Here is an 18,152-nt window from a genome sequence, read left to right as displayed (position 1 = left end):
ATAGTAGGGGCTCTCGGAATCTTCTAGAAATACCACCGGGAGACTAGAGTCTCCCACATTTCCATTTCCACCCTGTTCCTCCCCACTCTTGGACCTGTATGCCTAACAGCCCCCAGATTTCTCGGCTGGACCTCTAACTGAAATCCTCACCTTCCCGTGTCTGAAAACTGTCTTCCCAAAGCTGCCCTTCTCCGCCTTCCCCATCTCAGTAAATGGCAATTTCGTCCTTGAAGTTGCTCAGGCTAAAAACTTGGGAGTCATCCTTGTCCACCCTCTCCCCACCTTTCCCCCAGTCCTTATATCCGATCCATCTGCGGATCTTGTCCATTCTGACTTCAGCACACGTCTTCAGTCTGACCACTTCCCTACTGCGGCCAGCTGGGCTGAGCCCCGTTTCTTGCCTGGATTACTGTTGTGGCCCCATTTCTGACTGGTCTCCCTGCCTCCACCCTTGCCCTGGACCCTCCAGTCGATTCTTCACACAGCAACCAGTTTGACCTTCAAATATAAAGTCTGATCAGGTTCCTGCTCTGCTCAGATCTGCCCCCATCTCCCTACTGTCAAAGTCAAGTTCATGACAATAGCAGGTAGACCCTTCCATGATCTAGTTCCTCTCTCCCCAGCTTCTTATCAAACTTCTTCCACACTCTACCCCTGTCATTCTACTCCAGCCACACTGGCTTCTTTGCCAGTCCTCCAACACTCCAAGTTCCTGTTAGCCTCAGAATTCTGTACTTGCTTTTCCCTCCAGATGGAATGCCATCTCCCCCATTATCCATGTAGTTTGCTCTTTCAGATTTCTGCTCAAGTATGACCTTCTCAGTGGGACCTATCAGTGGGACATTATCCACCCTATTTAAAGTAACAACCCTCCCCCACCCCCAGGTGCTCTCTATCCCTTCCCTATGTGTTCATAGCACATATCACCATTTGAAACATTTTATATTTTATTTTTTTATTGCCTTCCTCTCCCCCTGCCCCCCCATCACACTAGAATATAAGCTCCACGAGGAAAGGGAATTTTGTTCATTTGCTTCACTGCCATATCCCCAGTGCCTAGAATATGATAAGTGCCCAAGTAAATTGCTTGGAACAGCATATGTGGAATCTCCACTTTACAGATGAGGAAACTGAGGCACAAAGGGGTTAAGCAGTTTGCCCGAGATCACACACTAGTAAGTGGTTGTGTTGGGATGATGAGCCCAGAATCCGGGCAGTGACAGCAGCGAGAGGGGACAGGAGGGGTGGGTGACAATGGGGGCTCTCCAGACGGGCTCAGGTGACTGGGTCCCAAGCCTGAGAACTGCCTGCTGCAGCAGCAGGGGACCCTGATATTGTGGGACCTCTCAGGGCGCACATGAAGGTTAAGTTAGTCTGGAATTGAAAACACACTGTATATGTAGCAAAAAAAGATTTTTTTTGCAAAGCTATCCCATGAATTTTTAATTCCCGGCAATCTTCCTGTCCTTCCTCACCCTTGACACTGAGGCAGGTTTGGCAGCCGACAAGAACCTCGTCCTCGGCCTTGACTTTCTAAGTGGATATTTTGAAAGAGTAGAACAGACATACAGTTTCGAAATCCAGAATTTCAGAATTTAAAGACCTACTACACCCTTAGGAGGGATAAAGAGTTTTTCTGAACGCTTCCCCTCCCCCCAGCTTCCTTTTACCTGATAAGACCTGGAGTCTGGCCAGATGGAGCAGGGACTTCTCACTCCGAGCCCCGAGCCCCGGAGGAAGGGAAGGTATGAGGTATGGCAGTGATTCTCAAATTTGAGTGTGCCTCAGAATCCCCTGGTGGGCTTAGTCCAACGTGGATGGGTGGTCCCAACCCCAGAGTTTCTGATTTAGTAACTCCCACATTGGTCAGGCCTGAGAATTTGCATTTCTAACAAGTTCCCAGGTGATGTTGTCCACAACTTTTTTTAAGGTTTTAGTTATTTATTGAAGAGAGAGAGAGAGAACGAACATGGGATTAAGGGGCAGGGGCAGAGGGAGGAGCAGACCCCCGCTGAGCAAGGAGCCTGATGCTGGACTCGATCCCAGGACCCCGGGATCATGACCTGAGCAGAAGGCAGACGCTTCACGGACTGAGCCACCCAGGTGCGCCGACCACACTTTGAATAGCCTTGATGTCAGGGCTGCTCTTTGTCCCCACACACAGCAGCCTTGTGGGGCCCACCCCTTCCAGGATGGAGGTATGGAGAGAGGAGGGCAACGTAGGGTCTCCAGGACCCCAGGAGATAGGGGTGTAGAAATGCTCAGGAGGACTGTGGGCCAGAGAGAGCTGGGGTCAGAGGGGAGGGTGTGGGAGCTGTAGCCAGAAGCAGTCACGGGGCAATGGATGTCTGGGGACCTGCCCCGAGGACAGGTGGAAGGTATATATCAGCACAGCTATAGCGGGGGTGGGGGCACCCAAGGGAAGAGATGAGTCTGGAGGCAACACTGGGACCACAGACCCCCTTCCCCATCCTGAGGCTACCCAGATTCTCCCCTCCATCTCCCCCCTCTGACGTTACCCAAGGGAAGGAAAAAAGGGGGTGAAAAATTCTGAAAGATGGAGCATTTTACCCTGAAGAACCCAAGTGAACCCAGAATAGCACAGTTTAGGATTTCTTGCCAAAACTCTATTGATGAATCCTTCTGCTCCTATGAGAGCACGGGGACGTGGCCCCACAGTGGCACGTGGTGGTTAAGAACACAGGCTGTGGAGTCCTTTACTGGCAATGCAACCCTGGGTGGGAGACCCTCTCCAGATGCAAACTGAAGATGAAACTATCCCCACTTCGTGGGATGGAGAGGTTTCAGAGCAATCACGCATGCGGTTAGAGTGCACAGAGCCCATGCCCGGCACCAAGGAAACATGCAATAAATGGTTCTTATTGTTATTATGGGTTTAAGCGATTCTTTCCCTCCGAGTTTTCCTTTTCTCCTCCTCCTTCCTCAAACACTTACTGGCACCTACTCTGCTCTGAGCTAGATCTTGCCCTACAAGGAGCAGTCAGACAGCTCAGGCAGTCACTGACCGTGGGCTGGTGCTGTGTGGGGGTATGCCCAGGGGACGGGGGGTGGGGTGGGACCGGAGAAGCCTTCCCGGAGGCTGGGATGGATTGCTAATTTAGCTGGCGTTGTGGAAGCTGGTGACAAAAGATGTTTTAAAGAAGAATAATACTTGGGAAGGAAGAGTGAAAACGATATAATTCCTCCCTTAGTCAGGGTTCAGAACTATCATTCTAATGTACAATGGTTTCTAATGGGAGGCAGGAGAGCACGGTCACCTTCGGAATCAGATAGAAATGACTTAGAATCCAGATTCTGAGGTTTAACAAACTGTGTGACCTTGGGCCAGTTACTTAACCTCTCTGATCCTCAGTTTTCCTTATCTATAAAGTGAGACTAAAGATAGCTACTCGATGTATGGGTCTGCTGTAAGACTTACGGGAAGCGGCCTAGGCAAGGCACCTGGGATGTATTTATTCGCTCATTAACGCCAAGGTCCGGGCAGGAAGGTGGATCAGGGCTGTCCCCTCTCTACCCTGTGCCCAAAGCAAGGCTGTCACTTGGTTTTCTGGATCTCGATGAACAATCATCTGTCTGTCTTCCCCACCAGCCTGGGTGCTGCTGGGGGATAGGGTCTGATTCCGCTGTTTGGTGTATCCACTTCGGAAAACGGTTGAGCATCCTAAGTAGAGCTGAAGACCACCTGTCTTATAACACAGGTGTCCCCTTCCTTGATATTTAGAGAAAGCCTCACGTTGGGAGTCATGTATGGAAATGTTCATAGCGGCGTATTCAGAGCAAGAAACTGGAGGGTCCCAGATATCCACCAAGAGCAGAATGTATAGACGATTGTGGTGTGTTCTCCAGTGGAACGGTGCCCAGTGATGACAAGAAATGACTGGCAGCTCGTGACGTCCAGGAGCCTCAGGGCGATAATGTTGAACGCACAGAGCAAGTCACGGCGGAATACAGTCACTGTGATTCCTATACGCGTTGCACAAATACGCAACACTAAGTGGTGTTTTTTATAGGGCCAGAAACACATACGGGAAAATAATTTTTAGAATAAGGGAATGATGGACACACAATTCAGAAGGGTGGTTTCCTCTGTCCTGTTGGAGGGAAGGCCCCAGGGCAGGAAGGACGCGTGGGTGGCACGAAGGTGACGAGGCGGGAAGAGGGGTACAGGAGTCACCTCCGCTCCCTCACCTTTATAACCTACATGTGTATTATAAAGAGTTTTTCTGTACTTACCCAGTATTTAATGTAACGGCAAAATCTCAACTAAGAAGCTTTGAGGAAGGGGTTGTGGGGGCAGGGAGGATACAAATGGCTCAGAAGAGAAGGAGCCCCTGGGGCTGCAGGGCTGTGGGTCTAAAGCACCTGCCTCATGAGGAAGAGTGGGGTGTCTCTCCCTCACGATGACCCTTCCCGTCGCTGTGATCCCATGATCCATTATCACCACAGGACTCTCAGATGTCCCTTGCCCAGTTCCTCCACCCAGGAAAAGAAGGGCCCCAGGTTAGAGACAGAAGAAAACAGGTGTTCACCCTGACCAAGTGGCTTCCGAGTTTTACAGAACGGTCCCGTGGATTTTCCTGCTTTCTGGGCATCACGGGACCATTGGGAAAAGCTAAAGAGAGGAGGCCTGGAGAGCCCCACGTGGAGCTCTGTTGCACAGTGAGCGCTCAATCAATTTCAGTTCAGAAAAAGGAAATGTGCCTCAGCACGATTCCCTGCTCCCAGCTGCAGGACCTCAGAGGTGGGGTCAGAAGAAGCCTCGTGGCTTCTGCCTCCTCTCTTGGAATGCTGGCTCCTCTGGATATAAAACCCAAGTTCAAGTCCCCAGATTTTATTTGCAAAGCTTTTCAAGAGCTCGGTAGCTTGGCAACCTTAACATAGGGGCGTATTCTATAGGGCAGTGCCCTCGTGGTTGGGAGCTTCTCTGGCAGGAGTTCTCCAGTGGCACCCAGCCCTGGTGTTTCCGTGACAGCTCCCGTCTGGGAACCGCAGCCTTTCTGAAGCCAGGATCCTGGTTCCGGATTCCGGAGGGGGTGTGGTGGGAGGGCGGAATCAGGCAGCAGCTGGAAGCACTCAGGGCTGTCACAGAGGAAACCCCGACTCTCCCCAGCCGTGGGACCCAGGCAGATCTCCTTCTTCCGGGAGCCTCAGATTCCTCAGTGGTAAAATGGGAGAGCCATCTCTGCTCCTCACAGGGCAGCTGTGAGGGATGACAATGTCCACAAAATGCTGAGGACAGGGGGCCCCAATCCCTGGGCTGGAGGGGAGGGAGCCCGGAGGTTTCTTGATCAGAGCCAATAAGGGGGCTCAAACACTGGCCCTTGAACCTCCCTCTGTGCCCCTCCTCCATTATCTGTCCTTCCTCCCACCGGCCCCGCCCCCAGCCCTTAGCTTCTGTCTCTCCTTCCCTCGTTCTACTACCTGTCTCTCTCTGCCCTCCATCTTTTCCAGTTTGGTGACCTTCAGGGACATACCTTTCTCGTCCCAGGGGCCCCACCCTGCCCCTGGGAGGTTTGGGACTGAATGTTCCCGGGGCTGCGTGCACTGAGATGAGCTTCTCTACCACTGGCTTGATGCCCACGCCCTGCCCATGCCACTCCTGGTCAAGGTTACCTTCACTCCACCTAACAGCGGCCTGGCCAAGGCCTGTACCTGGGCTGACTTTGAAGCATATCGACGTGTGCTGTGGGTGCTAGCCGATTCTACTCCGCGAATTGCTTCTGCTGCGGTCCAGCCCATGCCTCTCTGTGCCAGTCCATTCCATTTCCTCGTCCCTAGGAAAACATCAGGATATAAGCACTCCTGCATCGAGTTATGTGAGGCCCAAACAGACTAATGCATGTGAAGGGCTTAGAACACGGCAGGTGCCATGTACGTGACAGCTGGTAAGCCGATTCTGCCATGTTGATTAGCAAGCTGTATGTAATTCTGAGTCACCTTAATAAGAATCAAAGCTCCTCACTCAATTTCGAGAATTAAATCAATCACAGATGGAGAATTCCTTGGATTCAAGGGAGACCAGATACAGAGATTGGACCCTGTAAGCACATCACAAACACCAACTACGTGTCTTTTCCACCCTAGGAAACTGTGACAACTTGCCAGGGTGAACATACTTGGGGGAGAGGGAAAAATCCAGATCTTTGGGATATCTGAGCCCTGAGTTTAATATAGTCCGTGGAGACGCAGTACCACTGCGGTCCGTGACTCAGTGTGAGGGAGCCTGGTCTTGTCACCACCCCACCACCATGCTGGTCCATTACCTTGATGAGACTTGGTGAGCAGGAAGTAGCAGACTCCCTAAGTCCCCAGGTGAGGTATATTCATGCCTAGGTAGGAGATCCAGACCATAGACCGCAGACATTCAGGGACTGGTACCTTGTGATGTCTCTGGAGGTCTAGAGGTCTGGGCATGTCATGTTTGCTCCTCCAAAGTGAAAGGCAAGTTGCCGCATTGTGACTGCCCCGCCTCCCCTGTCAAAAAAGGAACATTGCGTTTGGTGGGCCTATACAACGTGGAGGCATGGTGTTCCATATTTGGGTAAATTATTCCTACCCCTTTGCCAAGTTCCCCACAAGGCTTCCCCTTGGAATAGATCCCAGAGGAAGAGACGTTTCCAGGTGGTGTGGGCTGCGGTGCAGGCAGCTGAGACAGATGGGCCCATTGACTCATCACACACAGTGGTGCTCAGTGATGTTGGAAGCATCTGTGGCAAGCCCTGGATAGAAGAATCACGGGAAAGCCCTCGTGTGTTGTGTTGTTGCTGTGAACAGTGTTACTGAGATATTACACCCACACCGACTAAACTGCGTGTATTTGATGGGTAGAATTATGTGAGTCTTGATCCATGTATACACTATGACACCATCACCATAATCAAGGCAACGAACAAATTCGTTACCCTGCAAAGATCCCTCGAGCCCTTCTATAATTCCTCCCTCCAGCCTTTTGTCCCCAGGCAACCACCAATCTGTTTTCTAAGTTTGAGACTTTTATAAAAATGGGATCACCCAGTAAGTACTCTTTCTTTATGTCTGGCTTTTTTTACTCAGCATAATTATGTGTAGATTTCTCTATCTTATTGGACCCATCACTAGTTCATTCTTTTTTTACTGCTGCCTAGTATCTTTGTACAGACATACCGCTGTTTATCCATTCATCTGTGGATGGACAGTTGGGTTTCCCGTTTTGGGCTGTTGCATATAAAGCTGCTTGTGAACATTCATGTATGAGTTTTGTACGGACATATTCCTTAGAACTGGAATGACCAGGTCATATGGTAGGTATATATTTACGTTTTTAAGAAACTGCCAAACGGTTTTCCAAAGCGGTTGTACCGTTTTATACCCCCACCAGCAGTGTAGGAGAGTTCCAGGCCCTCCTCGCCCTTACCGACGCTTGCTACAGGTCAGTCCTCCTAGCTTTCCCCACTCTGATCGACATGTCCTGACATCTCACTGTGGCTGTAATTTGCATTTCCCTAATGACTAATAATGTTCGGTATCTTTTATGTCTTTGTGATCCATATATCTTATTTGGTGAAGCGTCTGCTCAAATAGTTTGCCCATTTTTTTTTTTTTTAAGTAGGCTCTACACCCAGTGTGAGGCTCAACGTGGGGCTCAAACTCACGACCCTGAGATCAAGACCTGAGCTGCGGTCAAGAGTCGGATGCTTAACCGGCTGAGCCGCCCAGGTGCCCCAGTTTAAACTGAGTTACGTGCTTTCTAATAATTAAGTTTTGAATCCTTTATGTATGTTGAATACGTGTTCCTTATTGACTGTTATCATTTGCAAATATTTTCTCCCAGGCTGTAGACTGTCTTTTTCGTTCTCCTAACAGTGTATTTCAAAGAGCAGACACTTTTATGGTTTATGAAGTCCAATTGATTGATTTTTTCTTTTATGGATTATGCTTTTGGTGTTGTAGCCAAGAAATCCTTGCCTAAGCCAGGACCACAAACATCTTCTCTATGTTTCCATACATTTAGACATTTCTGTACTTCTATACATTTAGGTGTATGAATCTACTCTGAGTTAGGTTTTACTTACGATGCAAATAGTAGGCTGGAGGGTGTGTGTGTGTGTTTTAACATATGGACGAAGGCTTGTTCCAGCACCATTTGTGGAAATGACTATCTTTTCTCCCTGGATATGCTTGTGTACCTTTCTCAAAAATCAGTTGTACTTATATGGGTATTTTTGGACTCTAAGTTCTGCTCTAATAGTGTATTTCTCTGGCTTTACACCAATACCACACTGTCTTGATTACTGTGGCTTACTCCAAAACAAAGACAAAACTGACAAGGGGAAAAAAGGGGAAATCTGTGTGTGTATATATATAAACATACATATACATATATATGTACATATATATATTTTTAATTCATTTTTTCAAGTAGGCATACTTGCCAAGAAAGAACTTTTATTTTCCTTGGAAAGTGAGAGCTTACATGGTGCTTTCCCAGGCCCCACCCCCTTCCCATCTCTAGGTACTGTCTGATCAGGGCGAGGAAGGTAGAACTAACCCCTCCCATCTTCTAGAGACAGTATATACTTGTTAGAATATGACTCAACATCACATTTAGCTTTGTACTGAGATTACTGTTTTTTTTTTAAAGATTTTATTTATTTATTTGACAGAGATAGAGACAGCCAGCGAGAGAGGGAACACAAGCAGGGGGAGTGGGAGAGGAAGAAGCAGGCTCATAGCAGAGAAGCCTGATGCGGGGCTCGATCCCACAACGCCGGGATCACGCCCTGAGCCGAAGGCAGACGCCCAACGACTGCGCCACCCAGGCGCCCCTGTAGTGAGATTACTGCTGATTCACTTAAAGCTTGCCATCAGCTAAGACTTCTTTTTCTGTTAAAAGTGACCCTGCTGAGCCAGGTCAAGTCACACCCTCTGTGCTGAGCATTTGGACTCTATAATACCTGAGTTTTGATTCATAATTTTGTGTCAAGCCTCGTGCTAGGTACTTGACATAATAAATTATTATTATGACTACCACATACTGAACATTTTTAGTATATGCCAGATATTGTGCCACATATTTGTTTTCAATGCTATGGGAATTTATTGGCTAAAGTAACTCAAGGGTCTGGGGATTGTGAGTCTTCAGGCACGGTTTGATCAGGCTTATGCACTGAACATTGCGTAAATCATTCAAGCCTTACAACCACCACTTTATTAGTCCCACTTTTTTCTTGAACACACTGAGACTTTTAGAAATGACATCACTGGGGCCCCTGGGTGGCTCAGTCAGTTGAGCATCTGACTCTTGATTTCAGCTCAGGTCATGATCCCAGGGTCGTGAAATCGAGCTGCACTGATATCAGGCTCCACACTCAGTGTGGCGTCTGCCTATCCCTCTCCCTCTGCTCCTCCCCACCTCTGTCTGTCTCTCTCCGTCTTCTCCCTCTCTCTCAAATAAATAAATAAAATCTTAAAAAAAAAAAAAAAAGAAATGACATCACTGTCCCAAGAAAATCAGCCGGTAGATGGCAGAGCCAGGAGGAGGTGACTCCCGGGTCCACACTGTTCTGCTTTCGAGTTTGTAGAAATGAGGAAGTGAGGCTCAGAGAGGTTCAATAGGTGGTAAGTGGTCAGATAGGTGGTCAGTGGACAGATTAAGTGAGGATTGGGACCTAGGTCTGCCTGGCTCCAAAGCTGGGCTATTCTGAACCCTGTGCCCTTGGGAGAAAAGTCTTGTGCATGAGGACCCTGGAGCCAGTCCTCCCAGGATGAAGTGATGAACCCTATGTTAGGGACTTTTTTTTTTTTTTAAGATTTTATTTGTTCATTTGGGAGAAAGAGCAACAAGTGGAGGCAGAGGCAGAGGGAGAAGCAGACCCCCCCGCTGAGCAGGGAGTGCGCCCCGCAGGGCTCAACGTGGGGCTGGGGTCATGACCCCAGCCAAAGGCAGACTCTTAGCCGACTAAGCCACCCAGGCGCCCGGGACTTTTAAAGTTATAATGCACCAATCAGATCTAAGGGTGGGGGTCATTAGGGTCATGGTTGCTAGTGCCTGGCTTGCCAAGTCTAATTCGGGAGGCTGAAAGACCGGCTTCACTGTATCCGTGATTGATTTGGTTACATGAGACAGAAGCCCACTCCAGCTCGTTTAAGCACAAAGTGTATTCAGTACGAGGAGTCAGGGCTATCTCACAGATCTCAAGGGCAGGCGAGTCCCACAAGGACCTCGCTCCTGGGACTGGCAAGCCGTCAGGACGGAAGGCTCTCTGGGAGCGCCCGGCTTCCCCCCACCCCGTGCTTCTCTCAGAGCACTGGTTTCCTTCCTTTCTCTCAGATGAGTGTTCTAAGCAGGTCTCCTCTGCGAGGGTATGTTACCTCACCCGACTTGTACCTGCACCCAACTCTCTGGGCTCTCCTCATCGTACTTCTAACGTTTGGGAGCCTGACTGGCCAGCCTGGCCTCTGGAGAGGTTCCCTCTGAGGCAGCTGCCCACCTCTGGCCAGTCAGCTGGATGAAGAAGGGCTGGATGCGTTGAACAAAGATGGGCCTCGTTCTCCTTCCCTGCCCACGTTGGGGTCCAATAGACACTTAGGGACCAAGCAGGTACCCAAGAAGACATCTACTTCCCTTTGGCCTGTCCCGGGGAGCAGGAGGAGGCCAGCTGGCTCGTTTTTCTGCCTAGTCGTTTCTCACTGCCAAGCATCTTCAGGGGTAAGTTTTCTCTATCAGGGATCCCAGCGCCTCCGGAAACTCCAGAAGATTCTGGGAGAGTCTAGTGAAGTGTGTGTAGCTTGTGTTTTGGGGCTATTTAAGGCTCCTGAGGACTTGACTACTTGTTTTTCTTAGTCCCCGAAGGGCAGTTTACAGAACAATCCCAAGGGATTTCCTGTCTCGCCTCCTGAGCCACTGCTCAGAAACATGACAGATAAACCTGCGGCTTTTGACCAGTTTCTTCTCCCACTGATTCCATGGGGTCTCTGCGTTTTTCTTTACTGGGTGTGACTCTTTGAACCGTAGACTTCTAGAAGGTCAGGACTGGAAGATCATTGCATCCAAATGCCATCCACCTCTCCAATGGGGAAACTGAGACACAGAGAGGAGAGATGGGTGGATGCAGAGACACCGAGGTGGTCCGGGAGGGGACTTTGGGTAGTATGTGGACAAACATGATGCCGTTCTCAGTTGTGCTTAAATAAACTGCACTATTGCCCAGACTGTGGCTAAATTCACTGAAGTAAATAATGCTGGAGAAGGCAGAGTGATGATAGTAACATGGCATGAGTGAAGTTTAGGAAATACTTCATTGATGAATAAGTGAGTGAATGAACAGATGAATGAATGAATGGATGGATGGATAGATAATGGGCAACAGTAGAATCTTTGGGTCTCGTTTCCTTATAGACTCAGAATTACTTCCCGGTTCTTGTCTTTCAAGTCAGAGGGTCACCATGGCCCACAAGACACCAGCCCAGCCTCACAGGCACGGAGCCTCTTACTCTGTGAAACAAAAGCTTCACCATGTTGTTCTCCTTTTTCAGGTCAGCAAATTCCAGCCTCAGGGCAACTGAGTCTACCTTCCAAGGTGGGTGTCTTAGGGTCTGGTTGCCCAGCTCCCTTTGGGGACTTGTCCGTAATCTCACAGCAGGGAGGGTCTTGAGGAACAAGATGAGGGTCTTTGGCTTTCCCTGGGTATCTCTAAATGCCAGCTCTCTTTCTTGGCAAAACCCTGGGCCTGAGCCAGGACTGAGTAACAGAGGGGAAACCACCCTGGATAGAAGTGGGACAGGCCTGAGTGACCTTGGGCAAGTCCCTGCCCTCCTGCACTGGCCTCAGATGCTTCCTCTGATAAACAGAGTTTAACTCCACCTCTGTTCACCCAATAAACATCTACTGAATTCCTACTTCATTCCTGGCATTTGCTTGGCACACGGGCAGATAAATGGAGGAATTAGACTCAGCACCTGGAATAACCCAGTCAGGTGGGGGGTGGGGAGAAGGCACATCTGACATATAATTACAGATACTTTTGGTCCATGCTAGGTGACGTGGACAGTCCTCACCAGGTCTGGGATTCCCAGAGTGTGTCGGTCCAGGGAAGGAATATGTGATTGACTTGGCAAGATTACAGGGCTGCACCCAGAAAGGTGTTGGCCCTTGAAGGTAAGGGCAGCCCTGGCCCAGGTCCAGATAGCAAACCTGGGGAGCATGGGCTTTGGAATCAAGCAGATCCAGCTTTCAATCCCGAGCAGAGCTGGAAGTTTCATTCTCTAGGCCTCAAGTCTCTCCTGTTATCAAAGGAGGACGATGCCCCCAAGCTCCTTAGGACTTAGGAGGTTCCGCAAGATGACAGAAGTATAATGTCAGGAGGCTGGCGTGTTGTGTGTGGTTCCACCGTCCAGCCGGGGTGGGGGGGGGCGGAGGAGCTGGACACCTGCGCCTTCTGTGGGACAGGACACACCCACCCCTTGCCTCGCTTAGCTGGCCTCCCCAGCAGAGGACATGCAGACCCAGGACAGAAGGGACTTGCCCAGCTCTTTCTGGATCCCATAAATGCTGCGATGGGCTTTCCTCCTCCCAGGCTAGAGTCCTTTCCCCCATGCCTCTCTGCTTTCCTGATCTGACTGTGAACTTGCTACGTGCCTGAGCCAGGGAGGAGACCGGCAGGGCTGGGGCCATGGGTGGAACTCCTCTAGGGAAAGCCTGGCAGGCTGCAGATTCCTTCCTCTCTCCCCAGCAGCGCAGGGCAGCACTGGAGCTGTCTCCTCTTGCCCCACAACTTGCCGAGGACAGGGTGACATCCTTCCTCCCTTCTCAGAGGCAGGACTGGCTGGCTTCCTAGAAGCAGGCTCCAGGTCAGGCCCAGCGTCAGACGCACCCAGGGGAGGCAGGAGGAACCTGCTGGTGGGGGGAGCACAGGGTGGCCTGGAGCCCCAGCGCAGCAGTGGAAGGACAGGTTTGCCCACATTCTTGGCAGGCCCCAGGATTGCAAAGCACTTTCTGTTTTTGTCACCATCTGCCAGTCACTTACTCTGCCAAGGCCACAGTGCATCAGGCTTTTCAGAGCACGAAGCCCCTTCCAACTGCAACTTTCATTCCTCACAGCGTCAGAGATGGGTATCACTGGCTCTCCTTTACAGATGAGGAAATTGAGGCCCCCAGAGGAAGAATCGCATGTCCAAACTCAGATGGACTGATGGAAACGGATGAACGTTTCACCGAGAACCTACCACGAGCCTGACCCGTTCCCGACAAGAACCATGCCTCCACGTTTGCCCCACTTGACAGAGGGACAGACCAAAACCCAAGCCGGTGAAGGCACATGCCCGGGGTCCCAGAACTAGTAAGCCCAGAGCCAGGATGTGAGCGTGGGTCTGCCGGGCTCCGGGTCCTGCTGTGCCAGGGTCATGCCTATAGCACGTGGCAAAGCTTGCTTGCCACCGGGTCTCACTCCAGAACTCTTGCCTTTCCCGTGAAACTGCATTGCCTCAATAACTTTTTTCGTGAGTAACTGGCTGATACCAAATGACCACAATGTGACTCGAAGACATGCAGACCCAGGACAGAAGGGACGTCGACCTCATTGCTGTCTTCATGGCGAACGGAGCCCAGCCAGCATCGACACTGTACGGCTCAGACAAGCAGAAGTAAGACTTGATTTCTTCTACAACTGAGCCCGATGCGATCACAGCTCCCTTCCCTCCAGTTTTATTTCTGGGTGAACGTTTGTTCTCTGCACAACAGTACAATGCATGATCCTGCATTTTCTTTTGTTATAAAGGACATTTGGGGGCAATCAGTAAAATCCGAAGGATGTCGACAGCTTAGAGAGTAGTACCGGATAATGGTGATTCCCTAATTTTAATAATTGTTCTGTGGGTATGTAGGAGGCTGTCCTTGTTTTTAAGAAATACGTGTTGAAGTAGTTAGGGGTAAAGAGGTACCCTTTCTGTAACTTTTCAGAAAAACTATACACACACTGCAGAAAGCACACGGTTACGTGGAGTAAAGCAAATGTGATAAAATGTTAACATTTGGGGAATTGGGGTGAAGGGTATCTTGGAATTCTTTGCACTATTCTTGTAACTTTTCTATAAATCTGAAACGATGTCAAAAGCAAAACATTTAAATTAAAAAATGTATCCTGTTGGGGGGGGGTCAAATTGATGAGGGAACGGAAGGCAGGCTGAGGACAAAGCAGAAGCTGACACCCTGCAACCCCCCCCCCATGGGATGTATGTGACATCCCTCAGGCACTCCTGGCTGCCCTAAAGGACAAAGAAACTGTCCTTACTACCTACAGCCCATTGACAAGTCCTTGAAACAGGCACAGTGACATTCCTCTAGGAACTCAGCTGCCTTGATGTTAATACTTTGCTAAGGGCAAAAGGCAGTCCTAGCCTGACCCCCTCCCCTCCACCAAGATCCTGTGAGTCTACTTTAACGTATAAAAATTCCTTTGGAAACTTCCTTTATCTCTAACCCCCCAAGATACGTATTGGCAATCATCCCCCAAGCATATGGCCCACCGATATACATCTGAAGGTCTCATGACTAAGGTTTTATTAGACGGTAATAAATGACCCTTTCCCAACAGTAATAGCCCCCTCAAGGTCCTGGAAACCTTGCTTCCAAAATTCCTTAGAGACTTACGCTATACCTAACCCCCTCCCAACTTGAGGGTATATAATGGGCCATTTCTCACAACCCCGGGGCAGCAGCTCTTTCTGCCCACAGGTCCTGTCCCTGTGCCATAATAAACCACCATTTTGCACCAAAGACGCCTCAAGAATTCTTTCGTGGTCGTCGGCTCCGCACTCCACCCCACTGAACCTCACCTATAGTCCCCAGCCTCATCAAAATCAGGATCCAAACTCTATTAGAATTGCTCCATGTCTTGGTGGTGCTCAGTCCCCAGTCTCCAGGATGACATCTGGTCGCAGAACCTTCTGTGACACCGGGGCCTTTGGGCCTGGGCTTCTGGGCTTGCTGGCCCTGCTGGCTGCCTTGTCCCGTTGGGTCGCTGGTATCAGCTTCACTCCCCATCACTTCTCTGCTGGCATCGCTGGTCCAGCCTGGCTCTGGGCCCCGAGCATGACTCTGCCGTCATGGCCTGTGGTGTCAGGGCTGTGCCCTCTGAGCCCTTCTCATCCTGACCCCAAGCCTTTCACAATCAATGTCTTATCTGTGCTTGGATACGCCCCACTGGAAACTTCTGATGCTTACCAGGACCCACAAAGGCCTTCGGGGGAGTCAGGCCCTCTGTGAGTCAGTCCCATCAGGAAAACGGAAATCACACTGGCTGTTTTCAGAGAGAAATCTTAATATAAGGAATTGGCGAAACAGTCCTGGACAAGTGGAAAAGCAAACAGTGAGATACTGGAGGTGTGGCTGCAGGAAACAGATACCGCCCCTCGGGATGGGAGGACAGAGGGAGAAGCTGAGATTATTAGATCCTAGAAACTGGAGCCCCGACCCCTGACGAGGGCGCACAGTGGGGCTGGTTCTGGGAATGTGTCAACCAGTGGTTACTGGAAGCAGTTGCCACCGCCAGGGTGAAGGGCTGCTGGGAGGTGAGGCTGCCCCAAAGGATGGGCAAGAAGAAAGCCTCCAGTCTTCTGCCGGGATTCCCGTCCTGCGCTCTCTAGTGCCCCCTACGGACACAGCCTGCCGTGGAAACAAACGTCTCTGGACAGAAGAGAGAGGTGGGTTTGGGGTTAAGAGCTCACAGCTTAATAATTGGCACCGACTGGGAAGGGGCGGGACGTGGCGTGGAGCTGGGCAGAGTGAATGTGAGGTCTTCTCCCTAAAGAAGCCTCGCTGCCTTTGCACAAGCACGGCTTCCATGTGGGCCCCGGGGCCCTCTGTGAGGCCATGTCCTCTCCTGCACCAGGGGAAGCCTCTTGGCTCTGGGCTCTTCTATCTGCTTCCACTGGGTGTTCAGCGGGGCAGAAGATTCGAGGGGCCGGCTCCAGGCTCGAAACCCATGCTCTTGCTCTCCTGCCTCTCAGGTTTTCAGCCCAGATAGGAAGAGCTCCCTGTCTGACTCGAGAAACTGCCTGCTCTCTGACTTCAGCAAAACTTTTATTCTCTGGGTCGTCCAAGTTTTACTGAAAGTTTTCTATGAACGTTTATTTCAAGAGAAGAGTCTAGAATCCTGGAAAAAAAATTTTTCCCTCTCCTATTTATGTTGACTCTTGCAGTTGAATGCCTGGCTCTTCAAAGCAATTCTGCTTCAGACTCTTTCAAGAGTCCAATTTGACATTCAGCGGCGAACAATGACTTCTTTCTCCAAGGCTGTTCTCCGCCGCCCCCTCAGACAATGAGTGAAGGGCCGTTAAACGGCAAGAAACATTTGGGCGAAGAAAAAAAAAAACCTCAATTTAAAAATTCCCAATATTATCCTGCTCCAATAACACAGACTGAGCACCAACTACGTGCTTGGCCCGCGCTGAGTGCCGCCGGCGGCCTCCCGCTAGTCCTCTCAACAGCCCCGGGAGCAAAGTACAAAGGTTTCTCTGACTGCAGAGCCTGAGCCTTTCCCCTCACCGCGCTCACCGCCCTCTGGGGCCAGTGCTACCCTCTCACCTCAGGGAAAACGGTGACTGGAGGGGGGGGGTGGCTGAGCAGACCGGGAATGAACACAGGTCTGGAACAGTCTAGCCCTGGGCAGGTCACGTAACCTCTCTGCATGTAAGGTGGGGATGTTGTCAGGATTTAAGGTAATACCTGGGAAGTTCTGGGCCCAGGGCTTACAAAACAACAAGTATTTGATGAATGGTAATGGCATTACGACTGCTACTAATAAAAACAATAATAAACAGTGTTTCCTGACACAGGGCCGAGCGCTTAACATGTGTAATTATTTCAATGTCCGCCATCTCCCTCCATTCACGCTGGCAGACGCTCCCTCCTTCCCACCCAGCCCCACTGGGAAACCTCACAGTTTCCGCGCTCGTGCCGGGCTCCAGCCCGAGGTCACAGCTCGGAGGGGGACTGAGGCCAGCCGCAGGAGGACACCAACCGTTGCGCTGGCCTGTGCATCCGTTGGGATGGTTGGAAACATGGACGCAGCCCATGGTGTTTCGTGAGTGGTTTTTCTTTCATTCAGCTCTCTGAGTGCTGTGTAAACTACAGCTCCCAGTCTTCGTGAGGGGGCACTTCTGTTGTGTCACTGAGCAATTGGAAGGCTTTGTGAGTTTTGTTATTCTGTACACCAGTATTTTAGACCTACCCACGAGTTACAGAAATGGTACAGAGTTCACCAGCTTCCCTTACGTGACGTCGTGTTTCATAACCACGGCTCGTTCATCAAAACTGAGAAATTCACATTGGACAGCACTATTAATTACAGCTTTTATTCGGGTTTCACCAGTTTTCCCACTCATGTCCCCTCTCGGTTTCAGGATGCCATCGAGGGTCCCACACTGCATTTGGTCATCATGTCTCCTTAGGCTCTTTCAGTCGGTGACTGTTTCTCAGTCTTTCCTTGTTTGTTTCTCATGATGTTGGCTTTTGAAGAGCACGGGTCAGGTCTGCCGTGGGATGTCCCAGAGGCTTTGTTCCAGGTTTCTCATGATTAGACCGGGGTTGTGGACTGGAAGGGGAAGAATGTCACGGAGGTGCGGTGGCCTTCACCTTGTGTGCTAGCTAGGGCTCTATGATAGCAAGGTGTCTTATTACCGGGGATGTTAACCTTAATCACTTGGCTAGTGTCACGTCTGCCAGGTTTCTCCCCTGTAAAATTGCTATTTTTTTTCTTTTCCATACTTTAGAGGTGAGTCATTAAGTCCGGTCCTGGGGGAGAGAATTTAGCTCTGCTTCCCAGAAGGAGAAGTATCATCAGAGCATCTGTGCACATCTTTTAAAGCCACTACGGTAATTAATATTTTGAAGAAGATACTTTGAGGCTTAGCAGATATTTCATTTCTCCTTAAACTTGCCCCTACTGTTGTGCCTGCACCCGTGACCTTGCCTGCAACAGTTAGTAACATGCTATAGAGGAATACTTTCAACATAAAAAAAAATACCGTGGTATCCATTGTTTGTGAAAATTTTTTAATGTCAATAAGCTATTGTGAAATCAGTTTTTATATTGTATAAACCACAAGAAAATCTACACGATCTAGCTGGATTTAAAACATATTGTATTCAGGGC

Source organism: Ursus maritimus, unplaced genomic scaffold (genome assembly GCF_017311325.1).
Source record: "Ursus maritimus isolate PB19 unplaced genomic scaffold, ASM1731132v1 scaffold_12, whole genome shotgun sequence".
Classification (NCBI taxonomy): domain Eukaryota; kingdom Metazoa; phylum Chordata; class Mammalia; order Carnivora; family Ursidae; genus Ursus; species Ursus maritimus.
This window is presented reverse-complemented; position numbering follows the sequence as displayed.